General features: G+C 36.6%; 1 protein-coding gene across 5 annotated transcripts in view; it reads right to left on the bottom strand.

Moving 5' to 3' along the window:
* The window catches only part of LOC118262731 (protein NDRG3), a 69,923-nt gene that overhangs the window by 14,838 nt on the left and 37,919 nt on the right, over positions 1-17,166 (bottom strand). The window lies entirely within an intron of this gene.

The following is a 17,166-nucleotide window of genomic DNA, read 5'->3' as shown; positions in this document are numbered from 1 at the left end:
GTTTTATTTCTGGATTTAATGTACTTTATAAGCATTTTTTTTTGAAAAATATTAACGTCTTCACTTCTCCTACACAAACTATAAGTGTACAAAATTTTATGCTCCTACGTCCGCGCAATTATCGTAAAAAGAGGTCCAAAGTTTTTGCATCACGTATTAATATATAGATTTTCCTCCTTATTGTTTGTATTTGTACATTACTAATATTTTTTTAAATACTTTCTACTATTTGTTACTATTTTGGACAGTGACAGCTATAACAAAACTGCATACAACTTTCCATCTATTGATATCAGCAGCTAGGTTACATAACACTGCGGCGAGAAATAAATGAATTATATAGGTACAGATTGCAAGCTATTCCCGAGAGCTGCCCCTATCGGCACGAATGTATCGATAAAACTTTAAAATAAATGCCTTTCAAGTACTACACGAGCTCTAAATCAGATAATCAGAATATAGATCGAGGCGAACAATCTGCACCTTAATAATATAATTATACAAGTACTTATATTTTGGAATGGCATTAAGGCAACGTCACAGTTGTGACAAAGTTACGTCTCAAGTACTAAGATGCGCAATATGAGGCGACCACGCTCAAAACCACTTCTAAGTAAGTTAAGCGCACTGTACACTACACCGTGGAGTGTTTGCTAAACGTAATCTAGGACTTGCAGACTTCGGCTTCTCGAAATAGTACCCACTTTACTTGCTAGCAAAACGTTTTGAAATCTAGTAGCCTGTTTGACGGCCGAGATTGATGACAATTCATGTACTCGCGTGTACATACATACATATTAACGTTAGATGATCATGTGGCGCACGGCTTTAGCTATAGCCCTCAGTGTGTTCTGTCCGTTCTAATATCTCACTGAGCTGATGATTTAAGCTTCGTTAAGCTTTGCTGCAGTCTCTCGTGACGTTTCATTCTACTCATGGTATTAACAATGCAATATGGAATGTTTCGTAGTAAATCTTACTAATCAGTATCACATAATCACAGAGTCAATGTCTAAGCCTGCGAGTTTTGGGTACTTAGGTAGGTTATAATTATGCGAAGATCTTTTACGCAAGTACGTACTTCAATTTTCCAGCTTTTGTAAAGAGACTATCATAACATTATACATTCTTCGCTTGCTTATTTTACGACAAGACACCGTACCAGATAGAATACATTAATATTTTCGAAAAAATATTTCGAGTAGGTTGTTGTCTTTCTTTAGAAGAGAGAAATACCAATGTAACTAAAACTATCACGATATAAGCCTATAAAATCACCATCTCTGGGACACGTCCCAATCATCCATGTCAATATTGATGTTATTTATACAATGTTGCGATGTTAATCGCAAATAAATTATTCAATTGTAAATTGATGATGATCATAAAGGGATATTAAAACAGTTAGTTTCAAATGGAAAGGTATCGAGCGATATGAGAGCGGCGGGCTATTGTGTATAGATAAAAGCAGCCAAAGTGTGAGTAAACAATTGAACAGTGATTTTGTAGAGCCCTGTAGGATAACAGCCGGCATGACCAGACGTCGTCAGCCGGCAGCCATCGCGCCGCCGTCATGTAGTAGGTACAGTCTATATCGAGCGGCAGTCTGTTACATAACACTGCGGTACGAGACCCACTGCCGATTCTATTCCGCCTTACAAATAACCGAACCTTATTCGAAATACCATGTGATTTATTAACTTACATATTTGGAAAATTTATTCATTTCACTGACTATAAACTTTACTCCCCCTGTTTGTTGGAAAAACTGAGAACTTTGTTTAAATTATCTCTATACAGGCAACATTTAACTCGTAAATTAATTAACTGTTAAAACGCCTCGTTGGTCGAATGGTCGTAAGTGCGACTGCCGAACAAGGGGTCTCGGGTTCGATTTCCGGGTCGGCCAAAGTATTGCTGGGCTTTTTTCGGTTTTTCGAAAATTTCTCAGTAGTACCACGGAGTCTGGAATTGTGTCCGGTATATGGCAATAGGCTCAACCCCGTTACATGGGACTTATAACACAAATTGTGAAAAGTGGGTGTACATTGTATAGTGTGCGCCTCTGCCTACCCCTTCGGGGATAAAAGGCGTGACGTTGTGTGTGTGCTAAAACGATGTTTTCTTAGTAAGAAACGATGTACCTGTGATTATACCTAATTACGACAACGTACTAGCAGTACCTTGCCCCGTAGATATAACTTAATCGTTTTCAGAAGCGCAAGGCAGCAAGCGAGAAAATAGGAAAGTACTAACAAAATATAAAAGCTGTGCCAAAATAACTGTAACATAGGTTTTTAAAATAACAATTTCTACGGTAAGACACTCCCGGGTGTAAATTCTTAATTAATATGCGTGTTATTTTGTTAATTCATAGATAGTGATGTTGTGATAAATATGTATTTGTATACCAACGTATACATATTTGACACGCGCGGAGTTGGCGCCGATGTGTCGCGACGCCCCATTAATGCAGTTTATTCACCTACCCTCCACGGGGAAGACTGTTCATTGTCATTTCATTACTCATTCCTGTCCTTTATACTTGTTCCTGTCACCGTTAATCTAGTTCAGTGATTTACTTTCAACATGCAAACAGTTCAAGGATTTAATTAAAATATTAAAAGATTAATTTTATTGAGTTTTGACGAACAGTATTTATAAATTATATGTATGTATTTTATAAAAGAACAAAAAGTCTAAATATCTAAATCAGCTGAAAACATAGGTCCTAAGCTACATGTACAGTACGGGTATGGCGTCTAACAGTCTAGCGCTCTGTCTGGGTATCAACGAACGCGAGAAAGTCCGCGTCCGTCATTTAGAAATAAAACCTATGCTTTTATATCAAAGGCAGAAATATGTGAAAGAAAGTAATCTATAATAATAATAAGTGCAAAAGAAAAATATTGTGTGTATAAATGCAGTAGTCTTCACGAATTTCATTAGAATCCTAACAATTTAGAAATAAGGCTCTTCGCTAATTAGATTTTTTCAAAAGCACAATAAGATTTTAGATAAATTCTTCTAAAATGGGATCAGACGAGTTCTGACTGCATTTTTTCTTTGAAGAAATACGGACTCAAAATTGTGTTGCAGCTAAACCCTGTTATCGGATTACTCTCGGTGAGATTCTTGCTGCATAATTTATTTTACCGTTTGCTGGCTTATTTTTTGCGAATAAACGCGTAAGTAGGACTTACTTAGTGTGGCCATAAATACTGTTACACTTAAAAAAATATATTACATTTGAATTTCGAATCTGTCATTTTTATACGATTGTTAATTGTTGTATTTCATTTTGGCGCCAATACATTGTGCAATATTTTGCGACATTAAAATGGAGTGGGGTGATAAAGAATAAACCGAATCGCTATGATTGCATTACACAAAGTAGGTATGGAGCCAAATGCAATTTCTAAAACTCTCCATACATTTGGTATTACTAAAATGTTTGTGTATCAGGCCATTAATAGGTACAGTGATATTTCCTCTGTTTGTGACAGAAAAGGATCTGGCCGTCCACGTAGTGTTCGTACGAAAAAGGTGGTCAAAGCAGTAAGGGAAAGAATTCGAAGAAATCCTGTCCGAAGACAAAAGATTTTATCTGGGGAAATGAATATAGCACCTAGAACCACTGTATACTAATATAGATTTTAAGTATTACTTATTTACTAATTTTATATAACAAAACACTTATAAACATTTTTTTAACTGCAAATAAATGTTATTTGCAGTTAAATTTTTTTTTCTTTATTATAATATTTATGGCAAGACTAGGTATTGCCGGTTGAGCGTCCGTTCGTATGTCGAGAGATCTCCACTTCACGGCTATGAGGAATTTACGTCGCTGCTAAGGTCACACTGTTTTATTTGCTGTCAATATAGTTTATATGGTATTAATATAGGTTTACGAGTTACTACACTCCAAAAATAATAAGAGGTCAAGAAACTAGACACCAATTTAATAATGTAACTTGGTATCGACCACGGCTACTTGTGGTAACTGATAAGTTTACAAACTTGATTCCTGAGTAGTAGTATAATAAAGGATACAAGTCTCAAGTTTCATACCCGCCAGCAGATTTAGTATAATACCCAACAATGTGGTTTGTACTGTAAGTAACAACCAAATAGAAAATCAAACTTTGTATCATCTACTAAATCTTTTGTATAAGAAATATAAAGGATTGAATAACACAACGCTTCCAAAGAACAGCCAGCACGTTCTTTGTAAACCTAACAAATGTATTCCCGATATTTTTAAAGGGTGAACGTTTTACTGTTAGACAACGATGTTTAATGGGTGTTAACGTCTGATAATATATTTTGACCGCTAGAAACGCTAGTGCGAAAAAATATTTAGAGAATTTAATTTATCGCAACAATAAATACGTACTATTATTTGGTTAATTACACTGGATAATATGAGCACGTTAATGTTGCCCTGGTTACTCGTTCTTGACTGTAGTTCCTTTATCAAAGTATAGTTTTAACAAAGGCAACCGTATTGCAGTATATTAAAAAAACAACATCGAGTACACTGTCCTATAGTTTCCTAGCAACGCCTAGGTACACAAACCGCAATACAGTTTTCGCGTTTTGTGGTAGTTTTCTAAGCACGCTCGAAAAGACAATGTTGCTATTACATTTTATTTTATCCAATATTTCTTGAGTCAGAAAAACACAATACGCACAGGTGTCAGAAAACAGGATCGACAGTCTTTGTTTTTCGATCAAAGCGCCCGCGCGATCTATTTGAAAAATGAGGACAGAAAATATCTGCAGGTTTAGCAGATGAATATTAATGTTCGCCTCTCTAGCGATTCATGTGGTCTTACTTAAACTTGGAGCATACTTTCGTTCAAACCTAAGTGATATTCAAGGTTCACTCTGAAAGCGAAATTAAATTCAACATGGCCCGCAGTTTCATGACATTGAAAACTAAAACTGCTGCAGTAGTTTGAAAAACTTAAACGAAGAGTTTCGCCTCAACAGTTTCGGCTGGTACACAAGTATTCGCGTTGACCTCGAAACTTGTTCCAAGATAGCTCTCAAATACCTTGTAGCTACAGTTTGAAAAGGTGATCTTCTGTAATTGCGTCACGATCCCAAAGGAAATCAAGGATGCCACCGAACCTGTAGTTGTTGTCTTGAGTTATCAATGAAAATTGGAAAATATAATAATTTTATACAAGCCAGCTTAACCAAACGAAGAATTTTTTTCCAGTAACTCAATGGATAAACTGAAAAACATACACACAGCCGAACATAGTACCTCCTCCTTTTTGTGAAGTCGGTAAAATATGCAGCGAACGAGGTTGCTTAGGTGGGTGCAATGTAAATAGATTAGATTTGAAATATTTGGATTGTTCGGAAGTACTGAAACGACGTTAGACTTAAAAAAAAAAAACAATAGAATATTGTAACTTCTTTCAAACGTTATAAATCAACCTTATAACATAGTAAATATGAACTATAATATAATTTTAGTGAGCATTTGAACCCGAAAAAGTTCGAGACCCGTTTGGCGGATATTCAGACTATCCAAACTATTTCAGTTCAACTGATAAAAGAATTCCTGCATATAAAATTATATTGTACTTTTAAATGGCAATTGGGAACGCAATCAGGCATAGGAAAAATAAATGGTGTGCGAAATAAATATTTATGCGGGAAAGGTAATTTGTTTTGTGGTGAAACCTAGTGCGGTTTAAATAGGTCATTGTGGATAATAAAATTGGAATGGGTTAAGTGTATAAGGGTATGCAAATGCGTGATTATTATAATGCACATAACAATGTGCATCGCCGCCCACACCAAGTCCCTAGCGTCACAAAGTAACTTTGACATGTGAAGGTGCAAGTGTCATTTCTTGTTTGTTACGTGTAGCTGTATTAATTAAAGAAAACCAACAACATCTTAGCACCCTGTGTGTGTCTACATTTCAGCTTTAATTTCAGGAATACACGAAATGAAAAATTGTTAACGTATGTACAAATGCAAAAGTGTTTATGGAAATGGAAAGCCACTTTGGTGTGTAGACGTAATTTTAGCAAGAGATGAATGCTAAATCTGCCGCAAAAGCTAGGCCGTAACAGCTTTTGAAATAACAAGCTACTTTTGCAACATTTTAGTTTCATTGTAATTAAACATTTTCTGCATTTTAGCACCCTCTGTTATGTATGAATTCCTTTTTTTTATTTTAAGTGGTTCTGACCAAACCAATTTGTTGGTAACTTTAACAAGATATGTAGGGCAGTAATAAAAGTAATATTTAGATTAGTTTTGGTGAAGAACACTAACGAGCGACGAGCAGCAGTGATGTAGCTAGCATCTGTTAAGATATCATCGAGGTCGGATGTCCCGCCGGCTGGGACTTAATGACTACTCTGCGAGCACCGCCAGCGTGCCAGATAATAAGTCCATTTTAGCGCTCGTGTAAACTCTAATAGGGTCGCGATTTGTGGATAATCATTTCCGCAATTTATGAGAACGCCACGACATTTTTCTAAGTGTACTGTGACATATCAATCATAGTAACATGCAACTTTCACCTCAAAGGACCTGGGTGGAACGGAATTTTCGTTTCCCTCTTACTAAGTACAATAAAAGTAAATAATCTTAGACGTCAAAGAAAGTTAAAACACATTACATTTGAAACTTCTATTGCGTATGAATGAGTCACACTGTAAATACTAAATGACAACCACATTGCGTGCAGGGTGTCCGTTATAAACGAACCAAATAATTTGTTTAAAAATTTTAGGGTTAACCCGAGGTTATACTAATTTTAACTGAGAAAATTAAAAGATCTAGAACAGATTGCAGGTCGCAATTACACTAATTGAGCAAAGTTGAGTAAAATCACACGTGTTTTTTTCCCAATGGGATATGCGAGGTTTACCTATGTGGTAATGAATAAATAAATTAATTCTCTGACGGGTATTCCTGATATTACGTGATCAAGTTCAGTTGACTTATATTTATAAGGTACAATGGGATAACCGATACTAAAAAGAATGTAAAGAAATTCTGTCGACTTAATATAAATCAAATAGATGCATAGGCTAATGAAGTTGCTGTAGAAGGTTTTGCTCAGGCTAATAAGGCACCAGTATCGCGTGGATGTAACGACTGTGTTCCGAAAACAAATTGTTATAATGGAGACTATAGTCCGTTTTACGTAGACAGGGCATTGTGCCATTTAGTATTTTAAGTTAGTAAAGATGTAATGATAAAATGTCATGTCAAAAGTGTTATTTTTATAATGTAACACGTAGCTTGAAAATTAAAGACACACGAGATATAACTTTTTTTTTTGTTACATTTTGGAAATACGTATTTGTTGTGTTTTTATTGAAAACATAAATGATTTGTTCTTTACAATCTTTCCAAAGCAAAGATGAATTTTCATATTAAAATCTTTTTCCAAAGCACAGATTACTCCGACGGCCGATCAATCGGCGCGCGTGTGGCTACAATTGCCGAACTTCCCTACCCTGGTTGAAATCCGAACTAAACTTTAAAAGGACAATTCTTGGTACGATTGGCAACATCGGTCTGGAACACTACAGCGACCTAAATTCGTCAATTAAGCAAGGTATAGCAACCACTTGAGCAGAATTAAACGAACAATATAGCATATCACGTTTAAACGACATCAACAGTACAGCTACACGAAAAGTAAGAAGACATACCTACGTTACGTACTAAATTCCTGTGTCCGTCACTATCCCCGGATTCCACCGTAAGTACCTAATGTTAGCGGCGTCAACTTACATCAGAGATGAGCGTTATATAAAAATCCAGGAGAATAAAATGGCAGGAGCACAATCTCCATTTATTTTAAAAGGGAAGTCAGTACAACAGAACCGTAATCGATATTTGTTTTAACGTCTCTAGACAGGAGTTTCAGTAACAAGTCGCCTTGTTGATTTTGGAATGAAATGCAAACATGTTTCATGAATGTTTATTTACTAACCCGTATAGAATCGACAGGAGTTACAAAGAGATATAGGACATCAGCCAGCCAATATTTTTTTATACTTCGTTGTTAAACTTTACAACGAACCGTGTGCCACGCAAAACTGCAATTATTTTAGGCGACAGCGAAACCTGGATCCCGCAATCAAATTCAAACCGGGCCAGCGCGTAGCGCCACACCGAGGGCAGTTTCATGCCTGATATTATTTTTTTTTTCAATTCCGAATTTCCGAACTAGATTACTCTTGTTCGAAAACGTGACGGAACCGGTGTTGATACTGTGTCATACGAAACATGGTTGGTATTTGGATAAGCTATATTGCATGAATTGCTAGTCAGTTCAGTCTAGTTCTAGTCACATTCGACTATTTTTTTCGTAGACTTCACTGATTTTTTGTTTAGTTCATTCCCTGGGTGTCCGGGGCCTTTGGGGGCCAGTTTGTACGTTGTTGTTCTTTTAATCGTTTTGTAAGGATCTAGTATAAAGAATAATAATGGACACGAAAATACTTCGTAGATATTTCGTTCATATAGATTGTCCTTTTTAGCATTAACGAAAAGGTCGAATCAACATAATATCACGCTATCACCTATGAGAGAGGAGTTGTGACCATGGGAAAAGTATCCTGCGAACGAAATCGTGGACGTAGCTAGTAGACACCTAATATATGAGAATGTCCGTCTATCGCCGCCAGTTGACTAACGTGTGAGGAAATAAATGTAAATTTACTAAGTTAGATACATGTACCATTTATAGACAATTATTATGTAGACTACTAAGTTTTGTAAAGCAACGTTATAGTCCATTGTTATAATGATCATAGGACACAAACTATGGACACAATACCAATGAGATAACCAAAAAACAAAGCGTAAATTCAACCTCTTATTGACTAGACCAGCTGGTTAAGGCAGCCTACAAATCAAATCAAATAAGTAATATGTAAAATCAAATAAGTTTAAAATAACTTCTGGAACTAAATGGGGCACAGATTTCAAATTCCATCTGCTGGAATGTAGGTTAAGTGCGACTGAAATATTTTTATTGGGCAACAGTTATTAAACATGAGACCTAGACGTATTTGGAATATTGAATTTATTTAAGCATATATTTCTTGTCTATATTTTTAATTAGGTATAAATTTAAGTTTATATACGTGTTCCAACGTCCTGCTAGTACGAAGTAGGTACCTACACGTGACTGTTCATACATCGTAAATTATTCGTAGTATGCCACAGGGTCGCTGCTGAATTGTTTGACTATTTTGGCACTAATTAGAACAATAAACTTGGGTAACATAAAGCCATGTAGACGCGGGACTCTGCCACCAACTTTAACCGAGTTAGTTTGGGGATTGATCATGTCAGGAATGTCCACTGCTGACGAGCTTGACATAACACACAAATATAATATGTACGTACATAAAGTGTTTGTAAAGTAGAAAGTAGTGGCGATCCTCCGAAGAGTAAACTCATATACAAAGTGAATATTTGGGTCACGTATAACTAGTTAGTAAAATAATTTTAAATTGTTTATCCAAGTTTGGGGAACATTGCAAAACTTTATGTGATGTCATGATAGTTGTCAACGCGTGAGAAAGGTAAAAACAGCACCGGCTCTTCTATAAATCAATATGAGTAGCATATTTCTTACATCATCTTTTATTCGAAATCCATTATAATAGAAGGTTCAAAGACCGTGTTAAAATAATATGGTCTTCTTTAGATATCTTCGTGGAAATGCTAATTACTACCAGCGAGCCGAATACTAATGTAAGCCTCATATCGATTGCGAAGAGTGAAGTTAAATGAGCAATCCTGAAGTAGGATTTCTCAGAAGATTTTACCCTGATCTCAAATAGGTAAGGTAAGGATTCTGAAGTGACATTAAAATTGAGGACTATCGCTTTAGGGCAAATCCCAGTGATTTAGCACGTGGTTCTTGTTCGAAATAAAGATTTTCTTAAATGCGGTCATACACCTATTTAAACCGTAGTAATAGTTTTGGATACGATACGAGTGGGTGGTCGGTTCCGGCGGCGCCAACTCAAATCAAGACCAAGTACTTTCGGATCGCGTTATTATTTAATATAGTTTATGATATGTTAAAATCTAGAAGATTGATAGCGGGACAAGAAAGCATTATTCAAATAGTATTACTTGGACGTAGTCGGTGGCGCGTGCCGTTCAAAAAAATCAATACAACCCGCACGGCCTGACTCGCTCGCGCTCGCAAGGACACCGAATAAACGGTTAACTAACTAAATGTTACTACTACTTACGTCACCACATTCAGTTAATCGACTTCTGATTGAAATGTCCTTCTAAGATCACTTAGAACATTCTTGAGATTTTAAATCTCTTGTGTTACATGACAAGTACATACGTAATGGAAGCCATTACAGTTGATGTCTATGTGTCCACTGTTGACTGGCATTGTTCCCTTTAGGGTTGTATAATGAACTCGGGTTACATTCGTGCAATTACTGCGTTTGGAAGGCGTGTTTGAGATACCCACAATGGGACCCGTACGCTATATACCCTACTACCTTTTGTACATACTTCGGTGTGGATGTAAGTCTGAGTAGCAGCTAGTAGAGCAAAGATCTAATAATGATTGAAGTTTCTGAATTTTTATTATAGGCGTGATTCAATACCAATATAAGCATTTTAGATCAAAGGAACTAGTGCACGTCTTGGGAATAAATCTTAATCTGAAGTTTACGAGAATCACGTGGCAAAAAGTGCGGATCTACAGATTGAGAACATTTTTGTGGTATTATTACAAAACATTTTCTTTTTAGCCAGAGTGCGGCTATATGACGGGAAAATATGATTTTCATATTAAAGGAGTCATGATAGTCGTTTATCTAGCGTAGCGGACGGAAGGGATATCGGTTAAGGGATGTGGACGGTATCCATTACCAGATGTAATAAGAGACTTGCTATTGGGTAAGCTATAAGTTTGTAATGTGTACTTATATTAGCGCGGGTTCTTATGTTGTTAGAGAATCGCAGTCAGGTTATTATTTAGAACGACATTTTTTACGCTTCTTGTATAACAAATCCGAAGTGACTGTTTAATGTACGTTAACAAATAATATTCATATGTTTCTGAGAATGAAATTCACAATATCTATTGACTTTTATTTAGCTTACCTGTATGTCTCTGTACACAGAAAAATATAACATTTGTTAAAAGCTTATGAAGTTGTCGCTGATTGTCAGTTCCAGATTTGAATTTTGAACAGTAAATAGCGCAGAGATCGCAACGCTTCATTTTATTGCAGGGAGCAGGGTTGCCATTGTGAGGAAGATACGGCGCAGCATACACTCGTGGAGTGTGTGGCTTGGGATGGGCCGCATCGTGCCCTCAAATCGTAGATCGGTGACGATCTGTCACTGCCGATTGTTGTCCAAAAAATGGTTAGCAGTGCAGAGTCGTGGGATGCAGTGGTGTCCTTCTGCGAAGATGTTATGTCACAGAAGGAGGCTGCGGAGAGGAAAAGGGAAGTCACAACTTCTGTACCTTCCCGCAGCAGGCGCACCGGGCGTCGAAGGAGAGCAGAAATTGCTCTCTTTCGACCCCCTTAAATGGGCCCGGGGACGGTGGACTTGGGGAAGTCCTCGTTATCCCGTTCTAAAGGACCCGAGATGGTGGCGCGTGTTGTGTCTTTCCCTATACTTATTATACTCTTTGCTTGTGTCCCCGCGCGCCTCCGAGACGTAGCACAGAGGAGGCCAACACCCCACTCCTCTGTGCATCTTGAGGTGGGGCTTGGCAAGGCAGGCCGCCACGAGTTCGGGGGCCGAGGAAGAATTTTGGTTCCCGCACCCTTGTACCTACGTGTGAGACGGGACACCGGGGTGGGTTTTAGTCAGTAAAAGTCTGACAGTCCCTTTCGTCCTCCCGAGGCGAGAGGGCTCCATGAGGATTTCCCACCTTGGGGTCAAAAAAAGGGAGCAGGGTTGATTTTATACTTTACAAACTTACAGATTTTTATTAAATTTGTGGCATTGAAAACAATCAAGGGAAGATGAATATTATTTTAACTTAAAGTACCTTTATTATAATTATAATACAATCAAATGGCATATTTACATAAGATTTACTTAGGGTTTAGGCAAAAATTGTTATACGATTGAAAAGCATGTCTTAAAAATATTTATTTTAGTTAAACAACCAACATTCAATGAAACCGAGCGGATCACATGGCTCCATGCATATTTATGATTTGAATTAAATTATTAGCATCAAAGTAGGTCATCCGTTTATTGCGATTCCATCTTTTCTATATTTAAACATGTTATTTGGTACGAAACCGATAAAGATCTGATCAGATCTCCATGATCTGATCAAATATCAAACCTACATTATTTCTTACAAGATTTTTACAATTTGCTGGTATTTAAGCAAAATATCCTGTTATCAAACGTGTGAAATACCTTCATAATAATCGCATGTAATGGAATTTTATGTCTACTGAGAAGCGTGGGCTTACTACCGTGAAACTTCATACGACTTCAATTTCATTACGGATTACACACACTGAAGTAATATAAAAGACTCAAATTAATGAACTGACTTGACTTGACTGCCTCGTTGGTCGAGTGGTCGCAAGTGCGACTGCCGCACAAGGGGTCTCGGGTTCGATTCCCGGGTCGGGCAAAGTATTACTGGGCTTTTTTCGGATTTTCGAAAAAACATTCTCGGTAGTAGCACGGAGTCTGGAAATGTGTCCAGGATATGGCAATAGGCTCACCCCCTATTACACGGGACTTTAACACAAAATAGTGAAAAGTGGGTGTACATTGTATAGCGGCATTACGTGCCGTAACGTGCACCTCTGCCTTAAAAGGCGTGAAGTTGTGTGTGTGTGTCAAATTAATGAACACTTTGTTATACATCACTGAGGAGAGTTGCACATTTTCTTTGATGTTATTAATAATATAAACCTTTTTAGACATAAGTTAATGGTTTAATATCTTAGTACTTATATCATTTATCGAAGGTCCTAATTAGGTACCTATTACTGAATTGAGTTTTTTGTAAAATAATGATAGTTTAGGATTACGTGGTTATGGACAACAAAAGTAAAGATATTTTGAAATTTTCGGTTTATTATTTACCGAAATATGAAGAGACCACTAAAACGACACTGTTAGGAATTCCGAAATGCATAGTTTATTGTCATTTCCTCTGCGTCACTGTATAGTTTGGGAACGAAGTTTACGTGTGAACGCGAATATACCCGCTGGGTCCGGGACAAAAGAGAATTGTGTGCCGATGGCTTAGCGAATAAACCTTGTTTGCTTTTGACCACTTCACAACTTCCATGCGGGCAGAACACTGGCCAGTCCAACCATTTCTGTTTTGTCGTCAATCAAAAGTTAAAGAGTAAATGGATGGTTTGAAAATTGGACTTTTAGGTTAAAAAAACAATTCAGAAGAAAAATATAAAACAGTTTAAAATAGAACTGTCTCGAGAATAGGAATGTTGGTTTTATCGCGATTTGTGGCTCACTTTACAATCGATTTTGCTATTTGGCTGTCGTGAAACATTCATACCGGTGCCTTGTACACTGCGTATCGAGCCTAAATCGAGAGACATGTAAGACACATTAGCTAATAAGGATTGATGGTAGAGACGTTGGGAGAAAAATCTATTCTCTGTTATCGGTAGCCAGTATTAATATTATCTACAAAGCTAACTATCGGATGGGAAACTCGCTAAAGAAAACATAGCTTCGCGTTTGCTTGTTAATTAAGGTTGAAACTTTTTATCTCGATTCAGCTCGTAGTTCATTTTCGCACTGAAAGAGGTGAAGACTTTCAAGCGTGTGTAACGGAATTAAACTTGCGTAATAACTTTTATTTAAGTTTAATTAAGGCACTAATTCAAACGGAAGATGAACGAACAACTGACTACAGTTTACTTTGTTTTATATATGTAAAATGTAGAAGCTGAGATAAAATGATAAAAATACAATAATACAGACTTGTTTGGAGTTTTATTATATGTTATTTAATATCCTTCAGCGAGAGTATAAAATTAGGTATTAAAAATACATTTTACGTCTTATGGTAGCTTTTTCTAGTCGTTTTTGTTTATCTGGTTGTATAACAAGGCGTTGATAATTATGTCAAACAATATTAAACGTTAAATTATTAGGATAAATTGAAAAAATAAGTTTTTTAAATGGAAGCAGGAAATTTTGAATGACAGTTTTATGCTTGCAGTTATAAAGTATAACCATCCGAGAGACTAGTGTTCTGTCACCGATTGTATCAAAATATGTAATCTGTGTACATATATCGTGTTTGTACGGCAGCATCGTCCTCGATGTGGCTGGCAAAATGTTTGCATTTTACCCAGCGTCGAGCCCCTCTAGCGATCAGACGACAGCCCGAGGCAATTTGCCTACAAACTCTTTTATTTTCGTCTATTTTTTGCTTGCAAGTTAAACTGTGGGTAATAAATTTAAAAAATAAGCTTGTAAATAACGGAAATGAAACTAAAACCGCAGAAAATGCTTACAGTGTGTGAACTATGAGAACCACTTCTAAAGGTCACGGCTTTCGCTGCGCGGCGGTCAGGGGTTTATGTGTAGTGTTTGCATAAATACAGTAATTAAAAATATAACCTAGTTTCACAGCTGCACGTGTAAGATATATAGTATTTGAGATCGGCATACACTTTCACAATCAATTGAACAAAAGTTGAGTTGTATAAATATGAGATTAATTTCTTAAATAGAATCAAATACGAGGTCTTTGAAAATATTCTAGAACCTTTTGTATCGATACAGACCAGTGCTTGGTGGGTGGTACATAGCTCTGAGATGAACATTCCTCTATACGCGTACGAGACAGGCACTAGACAGGTTCCCATTGAGCATTTTCCACTGGGGATGCGAGGCCATTACTACAATGGGGTGTTAAGGCTGAAGAATGCCCTGGATTCTCGAAGTGTTTAAAGTTATTACGTGCCACGACGCTCATTACAGCAGCGAGAGCGGTTGGCCAGGCCATTGCACGGCTTCACTGCCAACCAAATACAAAAAAATACTCTAAAGATTGTTGGCGCTGCCGCAGGGTGAAACTATTCCGCTTTACCGCCGTTTTTAACTCGCGTTTCAATTTCACCTCTTATTATTTCAATTTAAGTGATTCTAAGTGGAATATTATGATCGTTATGAATTTTTAAATCTCGACATTGCAATAAATAAAAGCTTGTAAAAGAAATACGTACAACTTATTGGTTTACAGACTTCAGTAACATTTAGTTTTAGACATATTTCATACATTGCAATATTAGGAACTTAAAGTAGACAACAAAATACGAAAAAGTGACAAGTCTCAGAAATCTTAATATTTTTATACCGTGTAAGTACAAAATAAAATGTTGAATCTTTGTGAGAGTGATTGATGATATTCGAATGTCTTGTAAGTGTGGTAGGGGATGCGATGCGAGTACATGACAGAGTAGGCAATATAATGTTTATTCACGCTCATAATAATACTATTAAACTATCTTATCGGTCATCCGCTATAGGTAACACTGTCATAGTTACATGCGAAAAAAATCTATAACTTTTTGTTAAGGTAAAGGTAAGGTATATCAGTCAGTATAACTTGTACCGTATAACCAGTTACAGGATGTAGGAAAATTTTAATTTTAAGCCTGTAGTTACATTATTAATCTAGATGGGGAGTGCGTATGGACCTATATTAATTATTTCCATTGTCAATTTAAAGATGAAGTGAAAACAGTTAGCAGTTTGGAAAACTATAATGAATCCGACGTGAATAATTAGAGATAGTTACGTAATTTTAGTATCGGCTACACCCAAATAGTTTGGCAGTCTGGTTGAGATCATTAATCATTAAGTAGACACTGGTGATGGATATCAACACGAAACTGTTTGAGGCAAACTGACCACGCGCAGTCAGTCAGTCAGTCGCGGGCGATATTTCAAAAACTAAATACGTAGAAATAGAACCGATATATTTTATCTTAAAGTGCAGTGATATAGTTTGTGTTCTTGTATAAAGTTTTATCGTTTCTATCTTCCTTGCAACACAAGCCGGGCACGGTACTTTAGAAACCTAATACTGTTTGACTAGACGGGCTATTGTTTGAGCGAAGAGTAAACGGATAAGCTTCTAACAATTGTAAAGAATATTTTTTATCCTTGTTGCCCAAGTAGTTTGTGCTTTAAGTTAAATAGATTTAAGTGCTTTTATAGTAAACCACGTAGCTTGAGATAAGGGCAGGAAGGAAAAGCATCCGTATTTAATCTATTTAATGTGTTTTTCTCTAAATAATTTAATTTAATTGCAAGGTTAGGAATTTAGTCATTATTTGAGAATTAAAGCTATTTTCACTATCTAAAGAGAAATCAGAATGACAAATACGTATGCATTCGGCAGAGACGGTTTGTATTATATGTCCAATATACTATAATAATATGGCCTGCAATTTATCAATGTAAACGGTACGGATGCCCCAATATTTTTGGTTAGATATGTGTGGGACAGTTCTCCCTGCAGTTCCAAATTTTGTACTGAATCAAAGAGCAAATAAGAACTTGATGGCGGATATGGTTTTATTTGATAACGGATTTGTTCATTTCCATTTTATTGGCAAGTGGTTATAGGAATCACGTGTAAATATTAAATGCGGTAAGAATACTTTTGTTACAAACCGGTGTCAGGAAAAGGTATAGCGCAAGTTGTATTGTATCTGCAAATAGCCTCGTTTGATGAAGGCACGTCGTCAGCTTCTCGCCGGATCGTGATATTACCACTTAAAATGGTCTAAGAACTTTGGTGCAAACACCAAACTTTCATAAACTATTTTAAGTGGTGGCGGCGACCCACGGCTGCAGCTAGAATAAATAATCAAATCAAATACCTCTGAAAAGTTAACGCTTGCATCTTGAAGGGCCGTAGTTTAAATTGCATTAGTAGGTACATGCCCGACGTGCTAAGTGAGTTGTGCTCGGGTGTTACTCATTGTCGTTACTGTCACGGCTCATTACATCTCCCTCATATAATAAATTGAATACATTACACGATGCAAAATTGAATTAAAATTTATTTTGCATTGTAGATCCGTGAGTACTAATTATATTAAGATTTGTCCTGACGAATTTCATGTTCCATTTTAATACGAA

This window comes from Spodoptera frugiperda, chromosome 25 (assembly GCF_023101765.2).
Source record: "Spodoptera frugiperda isolate SF20-4 chromosome 25, AGI-APGP_CSIRO_Sfru_2.0, whole genome shotgun sequence".
In the NCBI taxonomy this organism is placed as follows: Eukaryota; Metazoa; Arthropoda; class Insecta; order Lepidoptera; family Noctuidae; genus Spodoptera; species Spodoptera frugiperda.
Note: the sequence above shows the minus strand (reverse complement) of the source record. Positions and strands in the feature narration are given on the sequence as shown.